This window comes from Schistocerca nitens, chromosome 6 (genome assembly GCF_023898315.1).
Source record: "Schistocerca nitens isolate TAMUIC-IGC-003100 chromosome 6, iqSchNite1.1, whole genome shotgun sequence".
Classification (NCBI taxonomy): domain Eukaryota; kingdom Metazoa; phylum Arthropoda; class Insecta; order Orthoptera; family Acrididae; genus Schistocerca; species Schistocerca nitens.
Genome location: NC_064619.1, coordinates 198,966,350 through 198,990,383, shown reverse-complemented (window position 1 = coordinate 198,990,383; position 24,034 = coordinate 198,966,350).

The window sequence follows — 24,034 nt, the reverse complement described above, 5'->3', positions numbered from 1 at the left end:
AGGTGTTTCACATAGTTATCCTGATTATCATCCAGTTAAAATGGGAACGGTGTATCAATTGTCATTTTGGCCTGATGACCATGAAGCAGCAAGAACAGTGTGAAACCTGTAGTGTCTTGCTTTGCTGTGTTTATGCAAATGTCACAAATGGCAGTATTGTATTCAAATCTCTCTGTTTGACGTCATTTTACTCCAAGAGAACATCTGATAACATATTGCTAAAGTGTTCAGTCAGGCATTCGTTTGTGGTAGTAGGCAGTTTTCACCTTGTAGGTGATGTTGCTACGTGGAATTACCTCTGATATTAGTCTTTACTGGAAAACTTTTCCACGACAAGAGATCATTACACAGGGTGCTCTGTGCTTCAAAATGTGCTCTTCTGCAAAGTACCTTACAATTTCTGGCACTTTGGCAGTCAGCATGCTTTGGTGACAATATAATGGGTGTAGTCATTGCAGACTATTATCCAGCACTACCCATTTCTTGACTCTGGGAACCTCCCCAATTTTTCAATTCTAATATGGTGAAATGGCACTACTGCAAGCATAACTGTGATGTGCTTTTGTCATTATCTTTCTGTACAGTGGTTCACATAGTGTCTAATGTGTTGGTAGGCACTTGGCCAGTGATATCTGCACCTGATTTTGTCTAAAGTCTTCACAAATCCTAGGTGACCAGATGGAGTATTGTGGAAATACTTCATGATAGTTGGCTGTACATGAGCTGGGATGATGGGTAACCATTTCCACCCCACCGATCATAGTTCCTCTTACACAATTTTCCATTTATTAAATGGAAATCTCCTTTCATTGGTTCCTCCTCCTTCAAGGCTGCTATGGTTTTCAGCAGTGCTGGATCTTCCCCCTGTTCAACAGTTACGTCATTTAATGTGGTGATGACTGGTATTTCATCCATGCTGTTGTATTCTGCCAAAGGATTCCTTCAAAGGCAGTCAGTATCCTTGCATTTGCTTCCACTTTTGTGTTGATACAATAAACCCTTCAGGCTAGTTAGCCTGCATGGAGAATGGTGTCCAACACAATGATGAATAGTTTGTCAAACAAATACAGACAATGTGTTGATGACACAAACAACTGTAGGGTACTGTTTCTTGGTTGTAGAGCAGATCTGGAGAATACTCTGGAAGCTGAAGCTATCACCTTTCAGCATTCCTAACTTACCACTAGAACTGCACCTATCCAATAGCCTCTAGTGTTGGTGTGAAGTTCTGTCTCAGAATTCCCATCATACAAACCTAGGACTGGAGAAAATATTAGTGCCTTCTTAAGGACAAGGAATGATCTTTCTGGAAAATGTGGCATCTCCCTTCAGTAGTTGACGCAAGAGATGTATAAGCACCTTCCAAGAAAACTTTTGACATCAAAAACATGCCAAAGAGTTAGAAAATTTGTGATCGCTTTTATTTTCTCTGGATCAGAGCAGACTCCACTGCTATTAACTAGGTGCCCCAAAATTTTTATTTCTGGGGCAACAAAGGAGCAATTTTTTGGATTCAAGCAGAAACCTGCCACCAGAACACACTTCAACATGGTGATAAGTTGGCTTCCGCCCCCATCAATCTGATAGCAAAGACAAGTATTCCATTTAATGTGTTTAAGCAGGTTGTCCATCATGTACTTGCAGGTGAATGGAGAATTACAATCTAAATGGCATACCTTTCAACTCATACAGGCCATCAGGTATTATGAAGGCAATCTTGTCCCAGTCAGTCATGTCACCACTGATACATCAGCAGCATGTCCTCACATCCAAAGTTGAGAAAAACTTTGCTCTTTCAGGAAGTTTAGGATGAAATGAATGTGTGGTAATAGGTACACATCCTCTTTTGTGATTTTGTTCAGCCTTCAGTAGTTGATGCAGAAATGCCACGTGCCATCTTCCGCAAGGACCGTGGGAGAGGGCCTAGGACACTCTGCAAGTTCAATCCTGCAGCAGTTCTCCACCTTCTCCTGAATTATGCATTGTTCAGCCCCATGAGATCATATATGAGTGTTGGCTAATTGGTGAATGAGCCCCAATTGTTATACAGTGTGTTAGCATGGGCCACTTAGCTGCCTTTTCTCCACTCAATTCAAAATCATCCGAAAAATGGTGCCGAAGATCTAATACTTGGTGATGTTATTCCTCAGTTAATTTAATAAGCAGCTTCCTATACTGTGTTGCCTATAGTGACAATGGAGCACAATTCTTCATTGATGGCACTTATCTACCAATCCTTGACTGGTTCAGCTGTTTCTGTGCATGCACCTTTATGGATGACCGCTTTGCTCATAACAATTAGTGATCCAGTTTTCCGTGATGACCAGCTCCAAAGCTTATGATCATTGCTTGTATGTAGATTTCTTTTATGAGGCTGAGAAGCTTCTTGCAACCAACAGAGGCATCACAATTTAACTGTGCAGCTTCTTGTCATCCTCAATCTATAACTGCTTGAGAAGGCTGCAAGAAGTCACATCCAGAAACAACATCATGACTGCATTCTGTTATAATGACAAATTCAAATGGCTTTCTTCGTCAATGATTGTTAATCCTACAATACATGTTTATGTCAGCAGGACATATTTCCTATTTGTAGCCTTCAGCAGAGTTGCTTTTGTTATCACGTTTTCTTTAGTTGGTGACAATAAGCATTCAACGTTACAGAAAAATAACCCCATGAGCTAACAAGTGCCAGGACTGGTTGGATGTTGGGCAAGAGAATCTAGGCAAGGGGTAAAGGAAACAATGTACATTAATGTCAGCAAATACCAGTTTAATTCACTTACAGAAGGTACTCAATATAACCACCACCAACTTGAATACATCTGTGTATCACCAAATGATGTCTTGGCATATCCTTGGCCCCCTTGCTCACTGAACACGACATCACTCGATTTGCATTTCTGCAGATACATGAAAATCTTGGTGTACAAGACCTTGTGGTACAAATCCAAGTAGCAGCTGGACTCATATGTGATATGTGGGGATCTTTTCAATCATTAGGGAAGACATCGTCAGGTGATCCACAAAATATATCAAATCTGGTGGCTGTCACCCAGTGATGTTAACTGTTACTCCACAATGATGCAGCCCAGCTCACAGCAATAACCATTAAGATCTAAGAAAAGTGGTGTTTAGTTTGGCAACTTATTTTAAATGTTCAGAAATGTAAAACTGTGGACCTCACAAAGTGCAGAAAATTAGTATCCTAAGACTACAACATCAATGGGCCACAAATGGAATTAGTTAACTCATAGAAGTGCCTGGGTGTAACATTTTGTATGGATATGTAAAGGAATGATCGCATAGCCTGAGTCACAGGTAAGGCAGATGGCAGACTTTGGTTAGTTGGGAGTGTACTGGGAAATTGGGCTTGTTACAAATGACTTGTCCATCCCATCTTAGAGTATTGCTCAAGTGTGTGGGATCCATACCAAATAGGAATAACAGGGGAAACTGAATGCAAATGATGAAGGGCAGCATGAATGGTCACAGGTTCATTTCAATCACTTGGGCATGTCATAGAAATGTTAATGAACATGAATTGCCAGACACTTGAAGATGCCAATTATCCTGGAAATGCCTACTTACAAAGTTTCAAGACCCAGTATGAAGAAAAGAATCTCAAGATATATTTCATTCTCCTCTGTGTTGCTCCCACAGGACAATCAACACAAGATTATACCAATAACAGCATGCACAAAGACATTTAAGCAGTCCTCTTCCTGTGACCCTCAGGCAACTGGGATGTGAAGAAACTGAAATATTTGGTACGACACCATGCTAAGTACCCTCTATAATGCACTTCACAGTAGTTTGCAGAGTTTGTACGTGGATTTACAAGGAAGCAGAACAAATGGTTGCTGAGAATGTTGAAATAAACATCCTGATTCATGTTCATGGTAACTGGAGTGAGTGGCAGCCAAGCAATGGTAGGAGAAATACCCTCAATGTCAGTTAAAACACCTCATTGGACCATCAGTGCAGCCAGTTCCCTGCACAACTTGAAAAAAGGCAAAATTGTGACTGTACACATCTCCAGTCAGCTACTGTCCAACTTCTGTTTTGTCTGGTCTGCTGGAGATATTTAGATTTTTCTAACACAAGGTACCAGACTCCATATGTTCAATGCATGTAGTTCCCTTCACATTATTTGCTTGGAAACTAGTTGATATGGATAGTGATAGCAGCAATTTCTACTGCGTTAGAAACCAGCTGCCATCAAGATGACATGACACTCTTCTCTGCTCTCTATCAGTTAGGCTCTCTTTATAACCATTCTTAACCCTTGAGTGGGTGTGCCAGTTTGTACAACACTATTGGGCACATGTACACATGTAAAGAAAGCTGTCTTTATATTTCCAAGGTAAACATGTATGCACAAAAATCACGGTTTTATATTAGTTTAATCAAACGACGATGAAATAAACTACATTATAAAAGCTAAATCACTGTTTAATAAAATAAACTTTCATTATATCACTCTGTTGCCACACAAAAGTGCTACCCCACGGTAATGACCCACTCAAGATGTTAAACAGAGCAGCTGAATCTGATCCTAGCCAACCGTTTATTTGTTGCTAATTACTTGCTAATTAATTGCTAAACAATTACCTCGTTGTGAGATTGTGCTGTTAGCTCAGAATCTGAGTCATTTCCTTGCACAGATTGTAAATTTTTTCCTTGTGTAGCATGCTGTTTATTGTATATTACTGTTGTTCACTTGGTAGTATGGCAGCATAACTTAACACTGTGTTAGCTGAAGCAATAATGAAGGAATAGGAATGTGCTTGCAATAGTAAAAGGACAACAGAATGGTACAAGACAATGGTATTTGTGGATCATACACTTTATACATAGGCGTGACCACTCAAGAGTTAAACAATGTTATGTGGCTGTGAATGGTACGTCAATTTTTGTAGACACACAGGACAATCTGCAATGACACATCAATAATTTGGCACAGTACGTCCATGGTGCAGCCAAGCGCATGTCAAAACACTATAGCTCCTTGGTATCTTTTATCACTCACTATACTGCCCTGTTAGTGTGTTGATTCCATCCATCTATGATGTTCAAAAGTGATCTATATCCTTTTAAGGTATAACTTAATACTTTGTTAATTTCACTGATGTCTTTAACTCTGACTTACTTACATGATGGGAAAGGGATCACTCTAGTACAGGGAAATGGTATTGAATTATTAGGAATTCACATCAGAGAAGAAAATTTTAGTAGGAACAGTAAAAACTTTTGAGTTGCTAATCTATTTATATGAAGTGCAAAAGTAACACATTAAGTGACATATTTGTAAGGAGTGTCCAGACTTGATGCTGTGAGATATTCATTTTTATTTCTTGCCTTTTCACTACACATCTGTATTGGCAAAATTGCCATTATCAAGAGACCTGTAGTACAATGTGAATGACATTATTTTCATTATACATTTTTGTGTTATATCATAACACTGAGCATGGTTTGCTACTTTCACATATATTGTCTAGATAGACTGTCATACATACACCATCATCTGCAACTGTATTTGGTCTGTAGTTCTATATTTGCTGAATTGAGGTAGCAATTAATTTGTTATGACAGTACTTTGACAATTTTTGGGATATGATGTATGTTTACAAAGTATAAGCACTACTATACAGATGACACATACATATGCATATATCTATGCTTGCCATATGTCTGTGGCAGTCTACATTTATAGTGGTTGTAGGTGCTATAGTCTAATTAAATCGGGTGACGCTGAGGGGATTAGATTAGGAAGTGAGACACTTAAAGTAGTAAAGGAGTTTTGCTATTTAGGGAGTAAAATAACTGATGATGGTCGAAGTAGAGAGGATATAAAATGTAGACTGGCAATGGCAAGGAAATCGTTTCTGAAGAAGAGAAATTTGTTAACATCGAGTATAGATTTAAGTGTTAGGAAGTCGTTTCTGAAAGTGTTTGTATGGAGTGTAGCCATGTATGGAAGTGAAACATGGACGATAACCAGTTTGGACAAGAAGAGAATAGAAGCTTTCGAAATGTGGTGCTACAGAAGAATGCTGAAGATAAGGTGGGTAGATCACGTAACTAATGAGGAGGTATTGAATAGGATTGGGGAGAAGAGAAGTTTGTGGCACAACTTGACTAGAAGAAGGGATCGGTTGGTAGGACATGTTTTAAGGCATCAAGGGATCACAAATTTAGCATTGGAGGGCAGCGTGGAGGGTAAAAATCGTAGAGGGAGACCAAGAGATCAATACAGTAAGCAGATTCAGAAGGATGTAGGTTGCAGTAGGTACTGGGAGATGAAGAAGCTTGCACAGGATAGAGTAGCATGGAGAGCTGCATCAAACCAGTCTCAGGACTGAAGACTACAACAACAACAACAGGTGCTATTAACATGCAAGTAATCTATGGTTGGTGTATGTTTGTAGTAGTCTATGTTTATAATGATCATAGTTGCTAAAACACACACACACAAAGTGCTTATACTTTGTAGACATATGATATCATTGCTGCAACTGCGATTCAGTGACAGTCCACATACAGTTGTTAATGATGTTATACGTATTCAGTCCCCCCCATGAACCATGGACCTTGCTGTTGGTGGGGAGGCTTGCGTGCCTCAGCGATACAGATGGCCGTACCGTAGGTGCAACCACAACGGAGGGGTATCTGTTGAGAGGCCAGACAAACATGTGGTTCCTGAAGAGGGGCAGCAGCCTTTTCAGTAGTTGCAGGGGCAACAGTCTGGATGATTGACTGATCTGGCCTTGTAACATTAACCAAAACAGCCTTGCTGTGCTGGTACTGCGAACGGCTGAAAGCAAGGGGAAACTACAGCCGTAAATTTTCCCGAGGACATGCAGCTTTACTGTATGATTAAATGATGATGGCGTCCTCTTGGGTAAAATATTCCAGAGGTAAAATAGTCCCCCATTTGGATCTCCGGGCGGGGGCTACTCAAGAGGACATCGTTATCAGGAGAAAGAAAACTGGCGTTCTACGGATCGGAGCGTGGAATGTCAGATCCCTTAATCGGGCAGGTAGGTTAGAAAATTTAAAAAGGGAAATGGATAGGTTAAAGTTAGATATAGTGGGAATTAGTGAAGTTCAGTGGCAGGAGGAACAAGACTTTTGGTCAGGTGATTACAGGGTTATAAATACAAAATCAAATAGGGGTAGTGCAGGAGTAGGTTTAATAATGAATAAAAAAATAGGAGTGCGGGTTAGCTACTACAAACAGCATAGTGAACGCATTAATGTGGCCAAGATAGACACAAAGCCCATGCCTACTACAGTAGTACAAGTTTATATGCCAACAGGCTCTGCAGACGATGAAGAAATTGATGAAATGTATGACGAGATAAAAGAAATTATTCAGGTAGTGCAGGGAGACGAAAATTTAATAGTCATGGATGACTGGAATTCGTCAGTAGGAAAAGGGAGAGAAGGAAACATAGTAGGTGAATATGGATTGGGGGGAAGAAATGAAAGAGGAAGCCGCCTTGTAGAATTTTGCAGAGCATAACTCAATCATAGCTAACACTGGGTTCAAGAATCATAAAAGAAGGTTGTATACCTGGAAGAATCCTGGAGATACTAAAAGGTATCAGATAGATTATATAATGGTAAGACAGAGATTTAGGAACCAGGTTTTAAATTGTAAGACATTTCCAGGGGCAGATGTGGATTCTGACCACAATCTATTGGTTATGAACTGCAGATTGAAACTGAAGAAACTGCAAAAAGGTGGGAATTTAAGGAGATGGGACCTGGATAAACTGAAAGAACCAGAGGTTGTAGAGTGTTTCAGGGAGAGCATAAGGGAACAGTTGACAGGAATGGGGGAAAGAAATACACTAGAAGAAGAATGGGTAGCTCTGAGGGATGAAGTAGTGAAGGCAGCAGAGGATCAAGTAGGTAAAAAGACGAAGGCTAATAGAAATCCTTGGGTAACAGAAGAAATATTGAATTTAATTGATGAAAGGAGAAAATATAAAAATGCAGTAAATGAAGCAGGCAAAAAGGAATACAAACGTCTCAAAAATGAGATCGACAGGAAGTGTAAAATGGCTAAGCAGGGGGTGGCTAGAGGACAAATGTAAGGATGTAGAGGCTTATCTCACGAGGGGTAAGATAGATACTTCCTACAGGAAAATTAAAGAGACCTTTGGAGAGAAGAGAACCACTTGTATGAATATCAAGAGCTCAGATGGCAACCCAGTTCTAAGCAAAGAAGGGAAGGCAGAAATGTGGAAGGACTATATAGAGGGTTTATACAAGGGCGATGTACTTGAGGACAATATTATGGAAATGGAAGAGGATGTAGATGAAGATGAAATAGGAGATAAGATACTGCGTGAAGAGTTTGACAGAGCACTGAAAGACCTGAGTCGAAACAAGGCCCCGGGAGTAGACAACATTCCATTAGAACTACTGATGGCCTTCGGAGAGCCAGTCGTGACAAAACTCTACCATCTGGTGAGCAAGATGTATGAGACAGGCGAAATACCCTCAGACTTCAAGAAGAATATAATAATTCCAATCGCAAAGAAAGCAGGTGTTGACAGATGTGAAAATTACCGAACTATCAGTTTAATAAGTCACAGCTGCATAATACTAACGCGAATTCTTTACAGACGAATAGAAAAACTGGTAGAAGCGAACCTCGGGGAAGATCAGTTTGGATTCCATAGAATTGTTGGAACACGTGAGACAATACTAACCTTACGACGTATCTTAGAAGAAAGATTAAGAAAAGGCAAACCTACGTTTCTAGCATTTGTAGACTCAGAGAAAGCTTTTGACAACGTTAACTGGAATACTCTCTTTCAAATTCTGAAGGTGGCAGAGGTAAAATACAGGGAGCGAAAGGCTATTTACAATTTGTACAGAAACCAGATGGCAGTTATGAGTCGAGGGGCATGAAAGGGAAGCAGTGGTTGGGAAAGGAGTGAGACAGGGTTGTAGCCTCTCCCCAATGTTATTCAATCTGTATATTGAGCAAGCAGTAAAGGAAACAAAAGAAAAATTGGGAGTAGGTATTAAAATTCATGGAGAAGAAGTAAAAACTTTGAGGTTCGCCGATGACATTGTAATTCTGTCGGAGACAGCAAAGGACTTGGAAGAGCAGTTGAACGGAATGGACAGTGTCTTGAAAGGAGGATATAAGATGAACATCAACAAAAGCAAAACGAGGATAATGGAATGTAGTCAAATTAAATCGGGTGATGCTGAGGGGATTAGATTAGGAAATGAGACACTTAAAGTAGTAAAGGAGTTTTGCTATTTAGGGAGTAAAATAACTGATGATGGTCGAAGCACAGAGGATATAAAATGTAGACTGGCAATGGCAAGGAAATCGTTTCTGAAGAAGAGAAATTTGTTAACATCGAGTATAGATTTAAGTGTAAAGAAGTCGTTTCTGAAAGTATTTGTATGGAGTGTAGCCATGTATGGAAGTGAAACATGGACGATAACCAGTTTGAACAAGAAGAGAATAGAAGCTTTCGAAATGTGGTCCTACAGAAGAATGCTGAAGATAAGGTGGGTAGATCACGTAACTAATGAGGAGGTATTGAATAGGATTGGGGAGAAGAGAAGTTTGTGGCACAACTTGACTAGAAGAAGGGATCGGTTGGTAGGACATGTTTTGAGGCATCAAGGGATCACAAATTTAGCATTGGAGGGCAGCGTGGAGGGTAAAAATCGTAGAGGGAGACCAAGAGATGAATACACTAAGCAGATTCAGAAGGATGTACCATATTTACTCGAATCTAAGCCGCACCTGAAAAATGAGACTCGAAATAAAGGAAAAAAAAAATTCCCGAATCTAAGCCGCACCTGAAATTTGAGACTCGAAATTCAAGGGGAGAGAAAAGTTTAAGGCCGCATCTCCAAATCGAAACAAAGTTGGTCCATTGTAATATGAGACACAATTTAGGTCGAATGAAAGACGATACAGCTACAGTAGTTTGGTTCGAGTCGTAAGCTTAGCAGTTAAGCTTTACCAGGTAGCCATTGCTATGCGTCAGGCGCTCCGTCCGTATTTATACGGGTACCCTTCCTTTTTCACGTGCTTCGTCTGGTTTGAATCGATTGCTTATTTTGCTTTGGTCTGATAAGTGCCGTGTTCTTTGTTATAGGTGTTTACGTCACTCTAAGCTGAAAATGCATTACTGTACTGTGTAATGCATTGTTTGTCACATTTTGATAGTGCGTGTTTACGGCCTGTCGCCGCTCGCGGCATGACGCTTTTGTGCGTGCTACCGCCGCTTAAAAAAAAAAAAAAGAGGAATCGTCTCGTTAGTGAAACAATGGCAAGAGACTGCTATTTGTTGTTACTTACACTGCTGCTTTCTTTGATAATGATCAACAAGAACCAAATGCGTATGATAGAACATGCGTATGATAGAACATGTTCTGAATGAGAGTTTTGCGAAAATTTTCCTCCGTTTGAAAATCTTTGCGGCCGCTTCTTTAGTACATCAAATTCTGCACAGAAATTAGTCATCTTACATTTAAAATCTAGTCAGTTGCCGTGCTTCATTTCTGACTGTATCACTATTAGGCATAAGAATAATACGAATATAAACATGACACGATACGTATATTCTTCCGCGTTTGCTGTTGTCTCACTCTGGTTTCGTAGTTTATTACGCAGACAGGATTTAAATGAGATAGCAGCAAACACGAAAGAATACATGGCAAAATGTTTATATTCGTATTATTCTTATGGTGAAGAGAATACTGCATGTTATTCACATTTCATCAGGTTCCTATTAGCAACCATCTCTTCTCACAGGTAGGAAAAAACTCGGAATGTAGAGTTGGCCATATTGACAAACATCCCTAACAGTCTTGCCAGCCGGATTTTCGTAGTACATTGAAATTCTGCTACATTTGAAGATGAACAATACGAAATTTGTATTTACTTCGTTGAATAATGTATGAAAATGCAGTGGTCGAAACGCGGGGCGGAGATAAAAAAAGCTCGTCTTCTACCTTTTTTTTAAATTTATTTACTGATGCAGAGGTTTTGGCGCCAGTATTTATCTTTGTGCCCACATTGTGTAGCACTAGATATATTTGATGGCAGAAGTTAGTTGTGGCGGCACCTATCAACATTTTTCAGAACTTCCGCTTGCTTTGCACTCGATTCTAAGCCGCAAGTGGTTTTTTGGATTACAAAAACCGGAAAAAAAGTGCGGCTTAGATTCGAGTAAATACGGTAGGTTGCAGTAGGTACTGGGAGATGAAGAAGCTTGCACAGGATAGAGTAGCATGGAGAGCTGCATCAAACCAGTCTCAGGACTGAAGACCACAACAACAAACAACACGTATTCAGTCCATCTAGACAATACATACATAAGCAGCAACTTATGCTCAATGTTTTATCAGAATAGAAACATGATAATGAAAATAATGTCACCCACACACAGGTCACTTGATAATGGCAATTTAGCTGAAACAGATTTGTAGTGAAAGGGAAAGAAATTGAAATTAATATCACATAGAAAGAAGTCTGGAATCTCCTTATAAATATGTCACTTGTTCACTTATACTAAGCTGCAGGGCCTACAGAACATAAAGTATATACATGAATGCAGGGCCTACAGAACATATACATGAATTCATGTAAACTAGTAATCACAGCAGCTAAAGCAATCACCAGAAAATAAAAAGCTGAAAATAAAGTGTATATCAGTAATTTAAGACCAATAACTTACAATTTTTCTATATACTCTATTATTTTCATTACATCCTGTCCATAGCCAAAAGAAAATGCAACATGAGCAAGACTTGCAGCTGTCACACACTGCAAAGCATACAGTTTTTGCAATTCCTTGTCTATTTCTTTCTGTGTTTTACTGTGGTTACACAACTGTGTTTCCAAACATCTTTCTGATTTATCTGCAGGTAGTTTTGTAGATGAACTGCCGCTTTCATTATCATTATTACTTTCAGTCTTCCAATTCTCAAACACATTCTTTTGTGCAGTATTTGTGTCTTTCCATTCACAATATGTATTCATATCAAATAATTTTGCAAACAGTTCCTTATCTTCTACATCATTCTTAAGGGGAAACTCCATAACTGCTTTTCTGTGATTTATACACCTGCATTATAATGGAAAAAGTTAGTTATAATTAAACCCACAAATTTAAAAAACCAGTAATTTTTTGTTATTTATTTTAATCATAGTAAAAAAATTAACTAAGAGCAAGCAGTTTTAACAACATATTGAAACATATTAGAATCCTATATTACTGTACTTTTCACACACAAGTTTACAAGTATACAGGAGAAGAAATCCAACAGTGTGGTCACCTCTCATGTCACCACAGATGGCCAACAATGAAATATTTGATAAGAATTTGAAAGGATGTTCAACTGATAACATGTATGGTAAGTTGCCCTCACATGGAAAGTGCCATTAAGTGAAATGTGTTTACCACAAAATAACATGACACACGAATGATGAAAATAAATTGTACTTCGACACACATGAACAAAAATGAAATTTAGTTTTCGACATTCATAACTGAATTGACTAACAATGTTGAAAATGAAGTAAGACATAGTGAACAAAAGGAAATTCAGTCCCTATCAACAAAAATAAGGACTAGACTTGCAATGGATTTTACAGTTAAGGTTGAACTTCTTGTGAAATTAATAGCATGCTAAACAGTTAATTAATGGAACACCAGACACTAAGAGCCAATGAATTTTATGTTTTGTAAATTTTACATTCACCTATACACTTACAATATCTCTAAAACTGTAACCATGATAACTGTTCTAAAACATTCCTCAGATGTGGATACAATGAATTAACAAAAGCTGCAATAACAACTCAAGAATGTTTGTTGAGCTAATCACTCAGAAAAATAGATGTGTCAACTGCCATAACAATACATTAAAGTATATCCCCCAAATAATTTAGGTAGTAGTTTGAACACATCCACAAATTTTAAAAAGTTATAACACATCTGTCTCTTCACCTGTTGTTAAGCAGAGGGCAGATTTGCTCAGAGGCAGCATCTGCCCTAATGTTGAGATTTGTAAGCCACAAACACTACATATTAGTGAGTCATCTTGTCAGAGCAGAGCAGGAAGCTGTGTACCATTGGACAGTGTCCTATATACAGACAAATGAGAAGAACCTCTTTTTCATCTGAAAAGGAGGAACACCAAGTAATGTCTTTACGAGTGACATCCTATTGTCCAGCATTTTCCGCCATTTTCCTACATAGTGGAAACGCAGCAAGTTTCTGAAATTAACTTGTCCATGCAACTGGCAGAAGTAAACTTGTACAAGTTTTTGTTCTAATGTAAACACCTCAGCAAATGAAACTTCCTGGCAGATTAAAACTGTGTGCCCGACCGAGATTCAAACTCGGGACCTTTGCCTTTCGCGGGCAAGTGCTCTACCATCTGAGCTACCGAAGCACGACTCACGCCCGGTCCTACAGCTTTACTTCTGCCAACATCTCGTCTCCTACCTTCCAAACTTTACTCTCCACCTCAGCAAATGCTTGAAGAGCTTACCTACTACTAAACACATCCCTTTAGGTATGACTCCAACTATATCTTGGATCAAACATGAGACCCTGGAACATCACAACCTTTAAAATTTAGCCCACTGTCCTTCATTAACAAATCAAGTAAGAACATATATAGCACAAATGGCTAAAATCAACAGACACATGCGCGCGTGCTCGCGCACACACACACACTATAAGACCTTTCAAAATCAGCCACAAATAAGGAAAACTAGGCAAATTATTGTAATTTGATTCATGGTGACTGATATAAATTTATTGCAAATTGCAACTGTTTTGGAAGCACAACTGTCAATGCCAATTTTTTTATAAACTCACTGAACTTGACACAATAAAAAGAAGTAATTAACTAGTACATCAACTAACATTTAGTATCAGCTAGAATTTCTTTTTCAGAAAAAGTAATGAACAAAGTTCTTAAATACGTGACATGTGATTGGCCTGTGCCACCAAAGTTTGCCGCACAATATGCAACTCCAATTCAAACTTTATGCTGTGACATATATGAAAAATAAATTTAACGTTCCACATTACAGAATAAAATGGATTGTTTCCTATCATCTACTGGTGGCAATATTTTAGTGACATAACAGTGTAACTTACTGCCACAGACATTATACTACCAACAATAGTAAAGAGAGTGAGACTTACAATGCTTTCTTGAGGAGCACCAATCTCCTGATCAGATATACAACTCAGTACAAACATTAGTGCTGAGATGGGAAGGGATGAATTAAAACAAGTAGAAGACTAAGGCAGTTCAATCAACAGAGCAATCCTAGATTACAGTACCTCCAAATAATATCCTAAGCCCTTTATATTAAAAATTATTCCTGTTCCATTCCATTGAAAGTCTACTGAATAGCCAACCAGGACACTGAAAACAGTACAACACTTCCAAAACTGCTTCCACCCTATGAGTTTGACATTTTTCTGTTTTCAGAACTTCGTCGATTCATTTCTAAGTTGCTGTAGCATAATGTACTGAATACACCATGATCAGGAGTGGCATCGCAAATCTTATACTGTGCTGAATCCAGCTCACACCAGGAGAATAGGTAGTTGTAGAACTCAGTCTTGTTTGTGAAATTCAACCCACCATTGTTACATGTTAGAACTATGGCAACTGGGTGCTGTGTGTAGGTTCCATTGGCTTTGACTTAGCAAAGCGCACTGGACCTGGGCAATGTCTCTAACTGTTGTTTGGAAACACCCCTCCTTCTAACAGCTGCTACAGATGGTTGACTGATTTTTTATTTAAATTCTCCCAATATTGCTCACATTTATGCAAAGAAAGCAGACTGGTTAATCAAGTCTGGGAACACGCATCAAGAACTTCTTTTATTCTCTTTGATTAATTTTTGAACTTTGGCCCTTACTATGACAAATGCTGCACCTGGCCAGCATTTAAACTGCCACGGAGGGCCAAGCTTCAACTGGATGACAGAGGAGCACTTGAAAATTTGCTGGCAGATTAAAACTGTGTGCTGGACTGAGACTCGAACTCGGGACCTTTGCCTTTCGAGGGCAGGTGAATCGTGCTTGGGTAGCTCAGATGGTAGAGCAATTGCCTGCGAAAGGCAAAGGTCCTGAGTTCGAGTCTCGGTCTGACACACAGTTTTAATCTGCCAGGAAAGTTTCATATCAGCACACATTCCACTGCAGAGTGAAAATCTCATTCTGGAAACATCCCCCAGGCTGTGGCTAAGCCATGTCTCCGCAACATCCTTTCTTTCAGGAGTGCTAGCCCTGCAAGGTTCGCAGGAGAACTTCTGTAAAGTTTGGAAGGTTGGACATGAGGTACTGGCGGAAGTAAAGCTGTGAGGACACGGTGTGAGTCGTGCTTGGGTAGCTCAGCTGGTAGAGCACTTGCCTGCGAAAGGGCAAAGGTCCCGCGTTTGAGTCTCGGTCTGACACACAGTTTTAATCTGCCAGGAGAGTTTCATATCAGCACACACTCCACTGCAGAGAGAAAATCTCATTCTGGAGAGGAACACTTGTTTACTCTAGTAATGGACAGACTGCCTCCTAAGATGACACATGAATCCATGCCACGATGGATGATTATTTATGAAGTGAGACACTATGTTGACAGCGAGAACAACCAACAGGCTGTACAGCATTCACTTTGCAGTCTCAAGCTGCCCACCCTGACTTGTACAATGCCTTTCCTTTTCCTGCTACTTCCTTTTGTTATCTCCAAACATACTTTTTATGATTTATTTACTACTTCTAATGACTTCATGATCATTCCCATGTTTCTTACCACACAATTCTGTTTATGTCGTATTCCTTTACACCTTCTTTCTCCATCTCTCTCAATGCTATGTTTCTATTTTTATAGTATGTGAATAATGTAAATTCCTGGATGGAGGAAAAATGACACATAGGAGCAGCTCATAGTTAAGAAAAATCACACTAACTCTTTAAGTTTGTGCTTTACATACAACCGATCATTCATCTGTAGGTTAGTGGCTGCCCCTTCTCATTTATTCATTCTTATTTCATCTGTCTTAATCTTTGTTCCTGTCAATCAATGATGATCTATGTCTCTCTTGACGAAATCATGAAAAATTTGTTTGAATTGTACTCTCTATTCTGCCATGACTTTTGGCAACTTAATTTTTTCTTGTGGTCTTCTGAATATTTCTCCTCTTTCTGCTTGCTCTTAGAATATTTCCACCTATTTGACAAATTTTTCCAGTCTTATAGACATTCATATTTTTCATTCTCTATTCAATATGATGTAGATGTTTTATCTCTATATTGTAATGCTTTACTATCACCATTTGGTGCTCCCATCACTGTACTAATGTCTGGGTAATTACATTTCATAATTAATTTCACTTTTCCACCCTCATATAGTCACAAACATCACTTGGAAATGACTCTTGATCCTCTACTACAAAACAATAACCAGCACATTTTAGATGGATTTAGCACTTCATAATTTGTTACTGATAACATAGATATCAACTCTTGAATGAAGCTACTACCTCGATCTCTGGATCTGGACTTCGACTGGGATGTCTGTTGGGTTGTGTGTTGGTGTGTAAGATGGTTCTGGCATTCCTTAATTGGCACTGATTGGAGCTCAAGTTACTCATCCTCATAACATTTGCTCTCTAATGCATATTTTGCTGTTGACTCAGTGTACATCTTGGTTTCCTAATGCTACATGTTTCATGGCAATGATATTCCTAGTTTACTGTTAGACTGTGACATTTAAATGACAATGAGGAACTTTTAGCATCTCCAAAGGATGCAGTCATTGTGGACAGCAGCCTCACGGTGAGATAGTACAATGTTATGATTCAGTGTTGAGTGTTGTAACAGGTGCATCATGGCTGTCAAACAGTTCCACATCCAACTAATAAGGATACTGCGTTTATTTTTCAATGCAATCTGAGTTACTCTCTGTTCAAAACATGTTCTGCAAGTTACTCCCTAATTATGATTCAGTCCAACTTTTTCAGTCAAAGCTTTTAATTTATGTAATGAGTATAGTTTCAGGAAAAGCTGCAGCACAAGTCATGCAATAAATTAACTGATCACAAAAGTTAGGAGATGTACTGATAATAAAATGTGTATGTCAGGTATCTTTGTGACCTCGTGAAAGATTTTGATACTGTAAATCATAATCTGCTTCTTCATGAACCAGCAAGCAATGGTTTGCAAGAGCTAGATATCATTACAGTTAGTAAGCAGAAAACAAATAGCACTTGTATACAACTGTAGCAAGAAATTCCACTCTGCCTTTAAGTAAAATTAGGTGTCCCACAGGGTTCAGTATTACGGCTACTAATATTTTTATTTATTTATTTATTTTAAATATTATAGCAATGAAATGTCATGCCACAATCAGCAATCAGTAGCAACAAGGACTGGAGACTGAATCTGCTGTAGTGAGAAGACACTTGGGAAACTAGAGACACAAGACACACACACACACACACACACACACACACACACACACACACAGGGAATTTTTCATTTCACCACAGAACAAAATGGATGCTGCAAACTGTATCAGATAGATTCTTTGGTGTATTAGTAAATAAAAATGTTTTGGAGAAATAAAGTAGACAACATATGGAGTTGACTGCAAAGTCTTCTATATGTCATTAATGTCTTATATAATATCACAGATTCTGCTTTAAAAATGTATATTACACAGTTTCTTTCAGAAATTAAGTATGGTATAATTTTCTGGCGGTCTGAGAAAACAAACTAAAAAAAGATATGGAATGGAAATGAAGTTCCATCATTCTTGACAGAGGGCTGGGAAATGATGCAGGAGACCTGCACCGCCATACTATGCAAGGTCCTAATGGGGGTGGTTTGCCGTTGCCTTCCTCTGACCGTAATGGGGATGAATGATGATGACGAAGATGACACAATAACACCCAGTCATCTCGGGGCAGGGGAAAATCCCTGACACCATCGGGAATTGAACCCAGGACCCCGTGCTCGGGAAGTGAGAATGCAACCACGAGACCACGAGCGGTGGGGGGGGGGGGGGGGGGGGGAAGAAAATATAAAAACAAAGATGATGTGACTTACCAAATGAAAGTGCTGGCAGGTCGACAGACACACAAACAAACACAAACATACACACAAAATTCAAGCTTTCGCAACAAACTGTTACCTCATCAGGAAAGAGGGAAGGAGAGGGAAAGACGCAAGGATGTGGGTTTTAAGGGAGAGAGTAAGGAGTCATTCCAATCCCAGGAGCGGAAAGACTAACCTTAGGTGGAAAAAAGGACGGGTATACACTCGCACACACACACATATCCACACACACACACACACACACACACACACACACATATATATATATATATATATATATATATATATATATATATATATATATATATATATATACAAAGATGATGTGACTTACCAAATGAAAGTGCTGGCAGGTCGACAGACACACAAACACACACAAAATTCAAGCTTTCGCAACAAACTGTTGCCTCATCAGGAAAGAGGGAAGGAGAGGGAAAGACGAAAGGATATGGGTTTTAAGGGAGAAGGTAAGGAGTCATTCCAATCCCGGGAGCGGAAAGACTAACCTTAGGTGGAAAAAAGGACGGGTATACACTCGCACACACACACATATCCATCCACATATATACAGACACAGGCAGACATCTCACAAGCAGACATATTTAAAGACAAATGTCTGCTTGTGAGATGTCTGCCTGTGTCTGTATATGTGTGGATGGATATGTGTGTGTGTGTGTGTGTGTGTGCGAGTGTGTATATATATATATATATATATATATATATATATATGTTGTTGTGGTCTTCAGTCCTGAGACTGGTTTGATGCAGCTCTCCATGCTACTCTATCCTGTGCAAGCTTCTTCATCTCCCAGTACCTACTGCAACCTACATCCTTCTGAATCTGCTTAGTGTATTCATCTCTTGGTCTCCCTCTACGATTTTTACCCTCCACGCTGCCCTCCAATGCTAAATTTGTGATCCCTTGATGCCTCAAAACATGTCCTACCAACCGATCCCTTCTTCGAGTCAAGTTGTGCCACAAACTTCTCTTCTCCCCAATCCTATTCAATACCTCCTCATTAGTTACGTGATCTACCCATCTTATCTTCAGCATTCTTCTGTAGCACCACATTTCGAAAGCTTCTATTCTCTTCTTGTCCAAACTAGTTATCGTCCATGTCTCACTTCCATACATGGCTACACTCCATACAAATGCTTTCAGAAACGACTTCCTGACACCTAAATCTATACCCGATGTTAACAAATTTCTCTTCTTGAGAAACGCTTTCCTTGCCATTGCCAGTACATATATATATATATATATATATATATATATATATATATATATATATATATATATATATATATATATATATATATATATATATATATATAACGTACCGAACGAAAGCGCTGGCAGGTCGATAGACACACAAACACACACACAAAATTCAAGCTTTCGCAACAAACTGTTGCCTCATCAGGAAAGAGGGAAGAAGAGGGAAAGACAAAAGGATGTGGGTTTTAGGGGAGAGGGTAAGGAGTCATTCCAATCCCGGGAGCGGAAAGACTTACCTTAGGGGGAAAAAAGGACGGGTATACACTCGCACACACACACATATCCACCACACATATACAGACACAAGCAGACATATTTAAATATGTCTGCTTGTGAGATGACACTCCACCAAGAGTGTCTTTCCGCCGTCCACCTAACCTTCGTAACCTGTTAGTTCATCCCTATGAAATCCCAAAACCACCTTCCCTACCCTCTGGCTCCTATCCTTGTAACCGCCCCCGGTGTAAAACCTGTCCCATGCACCCTCCCACCACCACCTACTCCAGTCCTGTAACCCGGAAGGTGTACACGATCAAAGGCAGAGCCACATGTGAAAGCACCCACGTGATTTACCAACTGACCTGCCTACACTGTGATGCATTCTATGTGGGAATGACCAGCAACAAACTGTCCATTCGCATGAATGGACACAGGCAGACAGTGTTTGTTGGTAATGAGGCTCACCCTGTGGCTAAACATGCCTTGGTGCACGGCCAGCACATCTTGGCACAGTGTTACACCGTCCGGGTTATCTGGATACTTCCCACCAACACCAACCTATCCGAACTCCGGAGATGGGAACTTGCTCTTCAATATATCATCTCTTCCCGTTACCCACCAGGCCTCAATCTCCGCTAATTTCAAGTTGCCGCCACTCGTACCTCACCTGTCATTCAACATCATCTTTGCCTCTTCACTTCTGCCTCGACTGACATCTCTGCCCAAACTCTTTGTCTTTAAATATGTCTGCTTGTGAGATGTCTGCTTGTGTCTGTATATGTGTGGATGGATATGTGTGTGTGTGTGTGCGAGTGTATACCCGTCCTTTTTTCCCCCTAAGGTAAGTCTTTCCGCTCCCGGGATTGGAATGACTCCTCACCCTCTCCCCTAAAACCCACATCCTTTTGTCTTTCCCTCTCCTTCCCTCTTTCCTGATGAGGCAACAGTTTGTTGCGAAAGCTTGAATTTTGTGTGTGTGTTTGTGTGTCTATCGACCTGCCAGCACTTTCGTTCGGTAAGTCACATCATCTTTGTTTTTAGATATATTTTTCCCACGTGGAATGTTTCCCTCTATTTAAGTTATCAAATCCATGCTGGGAGCTAAAAAGAAACAACACCAAGAAGCTTTATTTCTAAAACCTACAAGTAAAGTCCGTTCCAAGCATACATATACAGTATGTTGCTAAATTAGTTATACAAAAGTAACTATTAATTGTGAAAAAAGTAAATCACTTACAGAAATGTTTGATACAGCAGAGGATGCGGCATATTTTCAAGTTTTATTTATTAATGTTCAATGTGGCTACCTCATGTAACATGACAAATATCTCATCTGCCATCAGTTTCTTGCCAAATATTACAAAGCAAGTTTTGATGTATGGTGGCAACTGCTTGTGTTATCAATTATCGCAGCTCACTGATGCCTCCCAGAAGCAGAGGAACAAGCACTCCATATTTAATGTAACAACATATACTGAAGTCCATTGGGGTTAAAAAGAGTGCTTGTGGTGGCCAGAAAATTATCCCACCATGTTCAGTTCAAATAGGCATATTCCTGCAAAGATACGTGACAACTTCCCAGTGATAATGTGGTGGCATGCCGGAAAATAAATTCTGTGCCCAAATCCTGTTGTAGTTGAGAAATTAGATAATGCTCAAGGATGTCCAGATATGATATGCCAGTTACTGCTGACTTGGTGAAAAAGAAAGGACAGTAAATCTTCTTATAGCTTACAGTGCAGCAAACATTTACCTTAGGCAAGTCCCTTATACATGCCATGATTTCTGTTCACCTCACATCTGCACGTTATGCCAGTTCACTTTACTGCAGGTATGGAAGGTGGCTTCATCACTAAACACAATTTTATTAAGGAAATAATCTACAGTCTCCATTTCATTAGACATTTCTACACAAAACTCAGCTCATTTTTCTTTGCCACTTTCTCTCAAAGCTTGCAACATTTACAATCTGTCAGGTTTGAATGACAGGTATTTCCATAATACTTTCCACACTCTATAACAGCAGGAATATTCAATTCTAAGCTAACTGATTTGCCCCGACTACGAATGTAAGACTGCCGAACTTGTTCAAATGCTACATCAGAGACTACTGTCCAATCCCGATGCAGTGTCCTTTATTATTGACAGCCAGTTTTGGTGAAATGATTGTATGAGTCAACAAGAGTTTGTCTTTGAGGCAGTGGCTTGTACTTTTCGTCCTACATTGTCTATGAACTGTAGCAGTAGATCCGGAGTCATGAAACCATAAACAACACTGCACACAATCTGCAGCATTATACGACTCCATGGTGACTGTTGGAGTAACTCACTTGTGCATGCCACTTAGCAAGAACATTGCAAACTAAGGTGGGAATAACCTGAAGATGTACTACATTCAGTACTGTATCAAAAATTTCTGTAAGGTATTTACCTTTTTCACAATTAAAGGTTAGTTTTGTATAACTAATCTGTAAACACCCTACATATGAGACAGAAAAAATTGGATTTGAGATACTGTAAAAACAAATCTATCTCTTAAGTTTGAGTGAGTTATGACAGGTTGAATATTGGTGATGGAAAATAGATGTTTTGAGGTATTGCATTTTGAAGTTTCACTTCTTTCCACAGTTTAAATTGACATAGTTAAGAAACACATTTTTCATTAAGTTTAAAATGTCCTTTATCAAATGGAACAGGCTTTTTTAAGTTAACAGTATGTATTTAGGTGGTTAACCCCGTCAGACCTTTAGCACACTATGATGTACAAAAATTTAAAACCAAATAAACTGGCCCAAATTGAGAAAAATTTGCCTTCCTCCTCCATCCTCCCCAAAATATTGATATTTTTCTCTGTGTTATGGCAGTTTTTGTATCAAATCTTGATTAGGAAGCCAGTAATGGGCTCAAACCACATAAAATTTTGAATTCAGGAAATTCCCAAAAATGCATTACTATAATTCCACATTTTATAGTGGTCAAAGGATTTGATTTTCTACTTGTGTCTAAAGGGGTTCAAGAAAATTCACAAACAGCATATCTGCCACTTATTTGGCTCAGGAATATTTGGCTGGACAGGTTCTTTCTCAAGATCCTCATTGCGAAGAACAACATTTTTCCACCAGAATGTGTATATTTTTTTCCATTTTCGCACTTCCACTTTCAGGCATTACCCATTCTCAAGTGTGTCTCTAATAACATATGCGGCTACGTCATGATTTAAAACTTGCGTGTCATGCATAATTGTGCAAAGCACATTTGTCAAACATCCTCATATGGCAATGTTTGCTATAAAACGCACTGTGTACACTCACTTAATGAACTGTCACATTTCCCATGAAAACTACACTTGTCTCAGTTCATTGAGTGAGTGTGTACAATGTGTTTCATAGGAAATATTGTAAGATGAGAACATTTGAATTATACATAGCACAAAATTTTTAAATTAATGATGACAAGGTAACCACATGTTACCAAATCCACATTTGAGAAAGGGCAATGCCTGAAACAAGTAGTGTAAGAGATAAAAAAATGTTATTCACAGTCTGGTGGGAAAATGTTGTTCTTCATATTAATTGAAACAGTGCTGCCTATGCAGAAGAAAATGATTGGTCCTCATTGTCAACGAATTGAGGTTCTGGTACTACTACAGAGTACAGAATGTCTTTTTATACCTCTTTGCAGTAGACCATGATGCTTTTAAAAACATAAATTTTTCATTGTATTGTCATCCCTGCTGGAATTACTGCACCAGGAAACCCAGTGGATCCAGTTTCTACAGGAAAGATGCTGTGCACAAATTCATTTCCATAAAAATCCATTTTGCAATGTGCACTAACTTTGTAGCTAACAATGAATTCGAAGTGGATGTATTTAGTTATGTGAGGAACTTTATAAGCATTATTATTCTACAAAATATTTAGCCCATCATATCAATTCACAGCAACTACACCTTTTTCATTTCAAGCAGCAACAGCAGAATTAACATGTGTTGTAGTTGTAGGATTTTGTTGCTACCGTAAAGTCAGCTGGCATTTTAGGTGTCCCAGCTGCAAACTGGTACCATCTGTAGGCATTTATAACACTCATATAAAAAGGAGTCACTTGTGTTGTTTAACATTACTGTATTCACAAAAAATTCTCCTTTATTCAACATTATGTTAGCTCCTTAAAATGCCTATAAAATTTGGGAGCTACTATTTTGTGAAGCGCTGCATACACAGTTGTGAGATTTAGAAAAGGGTCCTGATGTTGGTTAATCCTATTTAGAAATAGAACAGAACAGAATTCCCTCTTAACAAGAGGTCCTCTTTCAGAGGACTGACATCGACTGCTTTTAATGATATTATTGACTCCTGTTGGATTCAAACAACTTTCAAATTGATGAAGTGTGCAGAAC